Source organism: Mustela nigripes, chromosome 14 (assembly GCF_022355385.1).
Source record: "Mustela nigripes isolate SB6536 chromosome 14, MUSNIG.SB6536, whole genome shotgun sequence".
Classification (NCBI taxonomy): domain Eukaryota; kingdom Metazoa; phylum Chordata; class Mammalia; order Carnivora; family Mustelidae; genus Mustela; species Mustela nigripes.
The window spans coordinates 18,805,764-18,816,880 of NC_081570.1; positions in this window are offsets into that span (position 1 = coordinate 18,805,764).

Genomic DNA, 11,117 nt, shown 5'->3' on the forward strand with positions numbered 1-11,117 from the left:
TCAGCTTCCCCTCAGGGGTCTTCTGGATGCTAACAAAAACATTAGGTTATAAGAAGATGAGAAGAGCCAAAGGGAAAGTCAAGGGACTCTTCCCAACAAGATGGAAATTTTTAGACTTTTATTAAGAAATAAGGTGAATCAGAGCACCTGGGTGGCTCAGTCAGTCAAACATCAGACTCTTGGTTTCAGCTCAGGTCATGACCTCAAGGTCCTGGGGTGAAGTCCTGAGTCAGGCACTGCACTCAGCGGGGAGTCGGCTTGAGATTCTCTCTCTCTCTCCCTCTACCCTTCTCCCCACTCACACTTTCTCTCTCTCAATAAACAAACAAATCTTTAAGAAAAGAACGAAAGGAGTGAATAAAGTGAATATTGGTAGAAGCAAAATGAAGGGGAAACAGAGAGGGGAGAGTCACAAGACTTGTCCACAGGGTGGGAATCTCTGGACGGTTCTTAACAAATGGGTTGAATAAAATGGACACTGTTGGGGTTGAAACAAAGCTTTTACGTTGGGTGGGCCAAAGGACCTCTTACTGATCCCTCAATATTAAAGTACTTCGAGTCCAATCTATCCCAGTTTAGAAAAACATTAAAAGCTTGAAGGCAGAGATTATAGTGCCAGACCTGATGAGGAATCGTGTGCGCTTAGCAGCTGTAGCCAAGCAGATTAATCAAGTTAAAGATTAAAAAAAAAAAAAAAAAAAAGCTAAAGATTGACCAAAGGGCCAGGGTCCCCTCGCTCAATCCCTCATGAGGGACCCAAAGTCTTTTGCACAAAAAGTGGGCAAAATGCTCAGAGGGGTGGCGAAGAAAACTTATCAGGGCTCCTTGACACAGGAGCTCTACGCACTGTGGTATGGAAGCCGTGGCGTGGGGTCTATTTTGGTTGAGAGACATAAAAATGGGAGAGCCAATAAAACTATGAAAATTGGAATGTTTAAAGGATTTAGGTAGAATGTCTTTCTCACCTGACTCTACTCTGGGGATGGGCACTGCGTCTGGCTGGGGCACATGTCCCTTACCTGATATTGTGAAACAGAAAGGCGTATAAATCTGCTCTTTGAGCAATATTCATTAGTTACGATAAATGAGAATCAGTAAGACCGCCTGAGCCCACATGGTGTAGAATGCTCCGGAATGCTCATAAGAACAAATTCTTTTTGTGATTGCCCTGTGTGGTGCCCCGCCTGGGACTTAGGTCCAAAGCTTGTGGGCACCTCCCAGCAATGACTACTGGGGACTTTGGATAAGAGAATTTTCATTTGAGGGATATTTACAACCTTGCTATCAATCATTAATTAAAGACCAAAGGACATCAATAATAAGATAATGGATAAGATAACCCTGAAACTTGAGACACCCATACTGTCTGGGTGATGTCGGGTCAGACAAACACTCTAAAAAGGAGACAGCGCCCAGAAGAATTCCGTAATGAAGTGGAAATGGTTTCTACAGGAGCATGCCAATGGGGGGATGCAAGGAGGCACCCACTGCAGGTGCCAGGACATCGCCTCTTTTCCCCCAGGACCAACTTGGGAACCACCTTCCCGGAACCTGTTGCCGCATGGACCGTACACTACAAACAGCTCTCGATTAAACAACGACATGTTGCTTGGCTTGTGGATGGCAGCTCCACGGAGAAAGCACAGCCTCCTGTTTGGAAGGCTGCGGCATTCAGACCAGCAGATAGAAAGACCCTGATGGAGGAAGGAATCAGCTCCAATGGCCTGAACCACGTGCTATGGTCCCAGCAGTGAGGGAAGCATCGGGGAGATGAGCAGAGGAAAACCAGACTGCTGGGGGAATGCCCACAGTGGGGCAGCCCCATGTAAATCGCTCTGGGAATTTACAAGGCCCCCCGAAGTAGGACATGTCGATACCCATCAGAAAAGCCCCCTTCCAGGTTCAAAAAGTGATTAGAAAAACCAAGTGGCTCTTTTGGTGCATCCCCTTAAAGTGACCATCTGGATCCTTGATGTCAGTGGGCATGGGGGAGCTGGAGCAATGCAGAGACAGGCTCAGTCTCACACACTCCCTTTGCACCCTCTGAGGCACATGGTCTGTGTGCTGGTCTGTCCACGGACAAAAGAGACAGAGATGGCCGATGGCCACGCGGCGGACTCCCGGGGCTGGCAAGGGAGGCGCTGCCCAGAGCCTGGCTAGGGGCTGGAGCCAGGGGGGCTGCAAGTGGGTCCTGACAGGGGCTAGATGCTTCTGATGAGTGAGGCTTTGCTGACTGGAGGTAGATGCAAATGCTCAGAATACAGTAAAAGAACCGGAACAGAAGGCAGTGACCCCATTTGGTGGCAGATCACCATTTCTTCGGACCAAGGAACACACTTTACAGCGCATAATGTCCACCAAGAGGCAGAGAGAGATTCTCATCAGAGTTCCAGTTTGATAGAGAATTGGGATGGGCTGTTGCAAAATTGGTTATGAAATGGGGGCAGCTTCCACGAAGGGCTGGCTTACACACCCTCGTGAGTGTGTGCTCACACTCAATATGAGAGGGACCCACGGAGTGTCTGCACTGGATAGATGTCTCTGTTTTTCTGATGGGTCTGGGCAAGAGGGGGTGGGGAAGGAGCGGGTGTTCTCTTTCCCACATCACCTCCGCCGTTTTCTCCCCCTATTTGATGCAGTGGTCTGAGGACCAGGGCTGTGACTACTAGAGCCGGAAGGAGGGATGATTCCTAAGCGAGAAACTGACTGTGCTTTAAATCTGATGTCAGAATTCCTAAAGGCCTGAATGGGCAGGACACCCTTCACCCCATTTGCCAAATGCAGCCGAATCGCCATGTGGTTTCGAGCCTGGGAGACCTGAGTCTGTGTGAACGGGACCCAGCTGAGGGGATGCGTTCCCTAGACGAGTCTTGCTGTCCTGCATTTGGAACCTGACCAGATGGAACTGGAAGCCTGCGAACCTGAGTGGCATCACCCTGGGATACACTGTCATGTGATATGACAATACACTGGGTCCAGGAGCCCAAAAGACACATTTAAAAGGGAAGTAAGGGACGCCTGGGTGGCTCAGTTGGTTGGACGACTGCCTTCGGCTCAGGTCATGATCCCGGAGTCCCGGGATTGAGTCCCACATCGGGCTCCCAGCTGCATGGGGAGTCTGCTTCTCCCTCTGACCTTCTCCTCGCTCATGCTCTCTCTCACTGTCTCTCTCTCTCAAATAAATAAATAAAATCTTAAAAAAAAATAAAATAAAAGAGAAGTAATTTGGGGTACCTGAGATCCGCACTCGGTGAAGCCACCCAACTCTTGGCTTCTGCTCAGGTCGTGATCTTGTGGTTGTGAGATGGAGTCCTGCATCGGTGGAATTTGCTTAAGATTCTGTCTCTCCCTCTCCCTCTGCCCCTCCCACTTGTGCTCTCTCTTTCTCTCTCAAATAAAAAAATAAATCTTAAAAAACAAAAAGGGTTTGGGGCATCTGGGGCTCAATCGTTAGATGTCTACCTTCTGCTCAGGTCATGATCTCACAGTCCTGGGATCGAGCCCCAAATTGGGCTCCCTGCTCAGTGGGAGGCCTGCTTCTCCCTCACCCACTCCCCCTGCTTCTGTTCCCTCTCTCACTGTCTCTTTCCCTGTCAAATAAATAAATAAAATCTTTTTAAAAAAGGTTAAAAGAGAAACAATTCACCCACAACCTCCTCTTCCCACACTCTAGCAGGCTTTAATTTCCTCAAATGTACAGCCCACGGGGTGCCTGGGTGGCTCAGTGGGTTAAGCCTCTGCCTTCAGCTCAGGTCATGATCTCAGGGTCCTGGGATCAAGCCCCACATCAGGCTCTCTGCTCAGTGGGGAGTCTGCTTCCTCCCCTCTCTCTCTGCTTGCCTCTCTGCCTACTTGCGATCTCTCTCTCTGTCAAATAGATAAAGTCTCTTAAAAATAATAATAAATAATAAAAAATAATTTAAAAATGTACAGCCCATATTCAGGCATTGTTTTCCATAGTTTCAATCAGAGAAGACAGAATTTCACATTCTACTCTTTAGTTTCATTTATGCTTACACTAGTCAGAATGAGATTGGCCAGGTTATGCTGCAGTAACAAACACCACCCATCTCTCAGGGGTTTAAATCCATTTGTAATTCACATTCACTGTACTTGTCATCCTAACTCCAGGCCCCACATGCTTGCAGCCACATCTGCCGGGGCTAAGAGGATGGGAGTTTGCACACAGGCTCCTACGGCTTCTGCTCAGGAGTGATGTTTCATTGGTTAAACAAGCCTTGGGGCCACAGCTCACTTCAAGGAGTGGAGAAGTACAGTGGGAGAAGGAACAAAGTATTCGGTGGCCAGCACTGAGAGCTATTTCATGGAGCACACAGTCTAGCTCAGCCATCTGCTCTCTCCTGGGAAAAGGGAGTTGATGTGATATTGTCCCTATCATCAACATTCTCCATGGTCCTACATGATCAGAGTGATCTTTCTGGGGGAAACACATAGCAATCACTTTTAAGAGCTCCAGAATATCCCATCAATGGAACAGATCACGCTTTGATAATTTCTCAAATGTTGCATATTCAGGATATTTTTATTTTTATTTTGTTCTCTTTTTTCCATATTAAAATAACATTGCAAAAGCCTATCATTGCACAGAATCACCTCAAAAGAAGTGAATACTGAGGAATTAGATCATAGAAGACTTTTATTTTTTTTAAAGATTTTATTTATTTATTTGACATTGATCACAAGTAGGCAGAGAGGCAGGCAGAGAGAGAGAGGAGGAAGCAGGCTCCCCGCGGAGCAGAGAGCCCGATGCAGGGCTCGGTCTCAGGACTCCGGGATCATGACCTGAGCCAAAGGCAGAGGCTTCAATCCACTGAGCCACCCATGTGCCCCCATAGAAGACTTTTAGAATAAAATTACCAAATATTACTGAAAGAAATTTTAAAAGGTGTAAGTATATGGAGAGACAGTCTATGTTCATGGATTGGAAGACTCAATATCATATATCTATTCAATTCCTATCAAACTCTTAAGAGACATTTTTTGTTAAAATTGACAAGCTGATCCTAAAATGTATATGAAAATGCAAAGGAGCCAAAATAGTCAAAACAATTCTGAAAAAGAAGAACAAAGTAGAGGACTTCCTGATTTCAGAATATACTGTCAAACTATTCAAGCAAAACACTATGTTACTGGCATAAGAGTAGATACATAAATCAATGGACTAGAACAGAGGGTAAAGAAATAACCCTCACGTTTATGATAAGTCAACTAAAAGAAAAAACAAAAACAAAAAAAGATAAGTCAGACTGGGAGAAACTATTTGAAAATATATCTACTAAAGGATTTGAATTATCTAGGATATATAAAGAACTCACACTCAGTAAAATGATAAACAATTCAATTTAAAAATGGGGCAAAGGATTTGTTTTTTAAGATTTATTTATGTTTGAGAGAGAGAGAGAGAGCACATTCAAGCAGGAGGAGGGGCAGAGGGAGAGGGAGAGAGAATAACAAGCGGGCACCCCAGGGGGCAAAGGATTTGAACTAACATTCTGTCAAAGAGGATGTTGAAAAGGGGGCACTAGGGTGGCTCAGTCAGTTAAGCATGCAACTCTTGGTTTCCGCTCAGGTCATGATCTCAGGGTTATGGGATCAAGCCCTGCCTCTAGCTCTGCACTCAGCTTGGAGTCTGCTGAAGATTCTCTCCCTCCTCCTTTACCCCTCCCCCCAACTTCATGTGCTCTAATAAATAAATAAATAAATAAATAAATAATGGGGAGCCTGGGTGGCTCAGTGGGTTAAGCCTGTGCCTTTGGCTCAGGTCATGATCCCAGGGTCCTGGGACCGAGCCCCTCATCGGGCTCTCTGCTCAGCGGGGACCCTGCTTGCCCCCCTCTCTCTCTGCCTGCCTCTCTGCCTACTTGTGATCTGTCTGTCAAATAAATAAATAAATAAAATCTTTTAAAAAATAAATAAGTAAATAAACTGAAATATATATCTGCACAAAGAATTCTGCACAAATGTTTGTAGAAGCATTATTCATAATAAACCCCCAACTGTGGGAACAACCCTAACCTACATCAACAAGAAATAGATAGCTACAATGTGGCATATCCATTTAATAGCATAATCTTTGGCCATAAAAAAGAAGGAAGTATGATTCATGCTACACCATGGACGAACCTCAGAAACTATGCTCAGTGAAAGAAGCCAGATGCAAGAACCATAATGCATGGTTCTATTTACACGAGATGTCCGGAAAAGGGGAATCGCGAAGGCAGAAGGTAGCTTAGTGGTTGCCAGGAGCGGGGGTGGGAACAGGCATGAGAGATCTCTTTGGGATGATGGGATTTTCTCAGATTAGACTGTGGTGATGGTTATACAAGTCTGAAAACTCACTAAAAGTCACAGAATTGTATATGCAGAAGAGGTAAATTTTATAGTATGTAAACTATGTCTGCATGAAACTGTTAAGAATGACATTGCAATTCACATCTTTAAACAACAAATTCAAAAAACTTTTTATTTTCTCACCACACAGAGATCATTTTTTCAGGCTGATTTCAGACTCGTTGTCTGACTGGTCTCCTGAGGCCTATTAGAGCTTATTTCAGGCTTTGGGCTCAGGATGCATTTAATTTTCCCACTTGGAACCGAGAGACTACAGATCTTTTTACAGACCAAGAAATTCTGGAAGGGCCCTTGAAAAAGAGAGGCATTTCACAGATAGAAAAACTGAGGCCCAGAGAAAGGACCTTGTCAAGGCTGAATGGGCATTTGGCAGCAGCCCCGTCCATGCCCGGCACAGATGGGCTTCACCAGACAGCCTCCAGGGGAAGCAGTCATGGAACGAGCTAGACTTAGTGTGGCACAGGCGGCCCTTTGATTCTTTCTCCCCAGAGCTCTGTTGGATTCTCTGGAGACACTTGCTCCTTCCTGAGATGCTCCTGTGGCTTCTCCATCCTGGGGGTTCACAGGACAAGCACAGGCTCATCTTCCATGTATTAAAAAGTCTGGTCCTGGGGCACCTGGGTGGCTTAGTTGGTGAAGCGACTGCCTTTGGCTCAGGTCATGATCCTGGAGTCCCGGGATCAAGTCCTGCGTTGGGCTCCCTGCTCAGCAGGGAGTCTGCTTCTCCCTCTGACCTTCCCCGCCTCTCACGCTTTCTCTCATTCTCTCTCTCTCTCAAATAAATAAATAGATAAAATCTAAAAAAAAAAAAAAAAAAAAGTCTGGGGGCGCCTGGGTGGCTCAGTGGGTTAAAGCCTCTGCCTTCGGCTCAGGTCATGATCCCAGGGTCCTGGGATAGAGCCCCACATCGGGCTCTCTGCTTCGCAGGGAGCCTGCTTCCTCCCCTCTCTCTCTGCCTGCCTCTCTGCCCACTTGTGATCTCTGTCTGTCAAATAAATAAATAAAATCTTAAAAAACAAAAAAATTCTGGTCCTGTTTGTTCTCAATGTTTGTGTTCTATTCAGTCTCAAGCCTCCCCTCCCTGAGAGCTCCGAGGAAGAGACAGGCGCAGGAGAATTCTTTGCTGGCGGGGCTGTAATTAGGCCTTAGCACCTCTGGGCGTGGCAGACACCCAAATGCTGGCTCTGTCCCCACAGGGCACTTTGGTGGGTTCCCAAGGGAACCTCCCTCCAGGGACCTCCCCCACCCTCCCATGCAGGGTGGTGGTACTCCCTAGCTGATCTCTCCTGACCCCCACCCCTTAGCTTCCGTACCCCCGCCCATTCAATACTCTGCTGCAGTTGCCCTAGAAGACACCCCGTGGGCAAGGTCCTCATCAGAAGGCTCACAGCAACTTTCCTTCCTACCCATGGAAGCAGTCACCGTTCCCCACGGTCAAGGCCAGAGCAGCCGGCTCCCAGAGAGGCTGGTTGGTGAGCTGCTGGGCCCTCTGCGACAAACTACAAGACAGGCATTTTCACCCACCTCCCTGCCCCATCTGCCTTCACAAATGAGAAAACCGAGGCCCAGACAGCAAGCAGAACTGGCTGGTATTAGAATCCAAGTTTTCCTGACCCCAAAGCCTTTTCCTTCTTTCATGCCAAGGATCCTCTTGGCTAGACTGAGGTCATTACCACCATTAACAGCAAATATTTAGTGAACACCTAGCGATGGCAAGGCAGGTCAGCTCAGGCAATCTAGGCAGCCTGGAGGCCCGGGTTTGGGCAAAGGGCCAGAGCAAGGAGGGACACAGGACTGCTAGTGGAACCCATGAATCTGAAGAGGAAACCTGGAGCAGGGCAGGGGTGGGTGGAAAGAGGTTCTAGGTGGTCTGCAGTGGTGTAGCTGGGGACCCTGGTATCATTAATCAAGGCTAAAACAGAGGTTCCCCTACCCTGCTGCAAGTGAAAACTCCCAGGGATCTTTAAAATATACTAGTACCCGTACATCACCCCAAGACTTTCCGATCTCATCAGTACGGGGAGCAAAGTGGGCATCGTGAGCTGTAACGGTGTAGCAGGTTCATGGCCAGGACGAGGTGAGGGGAAGCCGGCAGCTCTGATCATCTGATCCGAGCGGTACTGACCTGGCCTGATGGAGCCTAAGGCTGCAGGGCAGGGAGCTCGGGGCTGAGGGCAGCGGGCCTGGCCCCAAGTGGCCCTGGGGCAAGGTTAGTTGGAGAACTGCGGGAGGGGGGGCAGGAGGGCAAGAATGGAAGAGAAGAAGAGAAGCCGTACCCCAGGCGGTGCCATGAGTGTGAGTCCTTTGTCTGTCACTAACTTTCTGTGTGACCAGGGACAAATTGCTTCCCCTCTCTGGGCCTCAGTTCCTCTACCCGAAAAAGGAGGGGATTGAACTTAATGATGGCTCGAGATCCATCTGGCTCCAGGGTTGGAGGGTGGGCCAGACCAGGCCCTAGCAGGCGGGACCTCCTGGCGGGCAGTAAACCCAGATGGCCTTCCTGATCTGCACCTCTGGAAACAGACCGTGTGCGGCCCGTCCCCGGACTCCCAGGCCACTTCATCATGCTGCCAAACATGGTTTGTGGAAATTTCCTCTCAGCCCCTCTTAGCCCAGCTGGGGAGGGCGGCTGTCCTTCCAGCTTCCGGTGGAAATTTCCACTCTCGCCCTGACAGCCGGAGGAAGAGCAGTGCCTCAGAGCAGAGGCAGGCAGAGCTCACAGCCATGGGGTGGGGGTGGGGGGGTGCCTAGTGACAGGGCACACGGTGGGGGGATTGGCAGGGATCTGGGGGTGCCGAGCACCTCACCTCCTGGGTGCTGGCCCCTATTCCAGGTGCCAGGGACTCAGGAGAAGAGGGTCTCTGGCCTTGGGAGGCTTGTCTCCTCGTGGGGAGAAGAGGTACACGTGAATGCTGTGGGTGCTAGGAGGCAGGGTGGGGACGTAGGGGTGGTGCTGGAGGCAGAGTGATCAGGGAAGGCCTGGCGGCAGGTGAGGCCACACTGTGTGATTTCCACAGGTTACAGCAAGGACACTGGCCCTGAGCAGGGCCTCCTCAGGGCAGCTGAGGACAGCAGGGGGATGAGCCGAAGTCCTGAGATCAGAGTGTTTGGGGGGTGCTTCTGATGGTCAGGACTTTGGATTTCATGCTTAGTGCCCTGGGGAGCCCACAGCAGGTTTCTGAGCAGAGGCACTATCTAACTTATATTCTATTAGCTTGTTTGTGTGTTTGTTTTATTATTTTACAACCCAGGACTGATATTTATCTCAATATCAGAGGCACAAGTGCCTAAGCTGGACCAGGGCAGCTTCTTCCTGCGTTAGACACCGTGCACTTACATCATCTAGAGCATCCAAGGTCAACTTCTGACAGCATTTAGGGACAGTGAGAAGCACAGGCTCGCTGCTCTGGGAACCCCTGTGAGTTTGATGTCTTTCTCACCGTTTCCTAGCCTTGGGTAAGCTCCTCTCGGTCTGAGCTCTGCTCCTTTTGTGTTGAGCTCCTGAGCCAATCAGCTTTTGAGCCCAGGGTTCACGAGTCTGTCTGGACAGACAGGAGGCTCTAACACCATGTCAGTCCTTGGCCCTTGGTTCAGTCTGCAGTTCTCCAGTTGTGTGGAATCCCTTTCCCCAGTTCCAGTCCGCAGTCTCCATTTACTGGAGTCTGCTGGTTTCATCTAGACTGGGAATTGCGGGTAGCACATACAGGGCCTTCTGTTGGCCAGTCCACAGGAAGTTCTAAACCCCAGATTCCACTCTGGGAACTGCTGATGGCAGCTCTGGCTCTCCATTCACTGGGAACCAGTCCAACAGCCTCCATTCTTTGAGGTCTGCTGGCTCAATCCTTTCCCCAGTGCCCAGATCTCTGGTTACTGGCAGGGTCCACACTTCCATTCCCCGGGTTACTGTTGGTTTCCGTCAATGTGTGCATGGGGTAAGGACTTAGCTAAAAGAAAAAGAAAAATAATAATAATAATATGCGATCTTTGAAGTCTAAAGAGTTAAACACACCACCTTCCAGCACACCTGTTTATTTCATAACTAAGATCTATGGTCCTGAAAGCTATACATATCTTGGAAGGGAAAAAAAAATAGCAAAATCTTACTAAGCTTGTTTTGTGTCCTGAAGAACTTGGTAACCATCAGGTTGGGAGCCCCAAAACACAGCCAGAAAGACAGGGGAGCTCCCCCTCCCCCCATCTGTGGCTGGACATGGCAGGGCAGAAATATGGATTAAAGTCCATTTTTGGCTCAGGTTCTACCAAACTGCCATCAGCCCTCTAGGGACTTACAACCTAGAATTGCAATGGCCCTTATGAAGAGAGTTCCAGTTAAATAAGATCACTAAGAAGTGCACTTAAAAGCAAAGGCTTCAAAGATTGCAAAAAGTTCAACTCCATTGAAAGTTTAACTGCAAAAAGCTGATGAAAAATTAAAAGACACAAGAGGGACCTTATACGTAGGATGGACATCCTTCTTACTGCTTCCTCCAACACTAATGTGTTTGAACATCCATTCCGGTTGTCCTCTGTCTGAACTTCCTTTACACAAAAGTCTGCCAAGCGGATGATCTAACAGATACCCCCATATCATCCTTCAAAGAAGAACCCTTGGTGAGCCCTTCCCAGAGGTGATGAGACTAGAGGATTTTCTGGTAAAGTGCTATGTTATTTCTTGAAGCAGCTAAGGGAAAAAGTAAAAGTTAAAAAAAAAAATTCCAACATAGATTAATTCTTTAATACCGAGG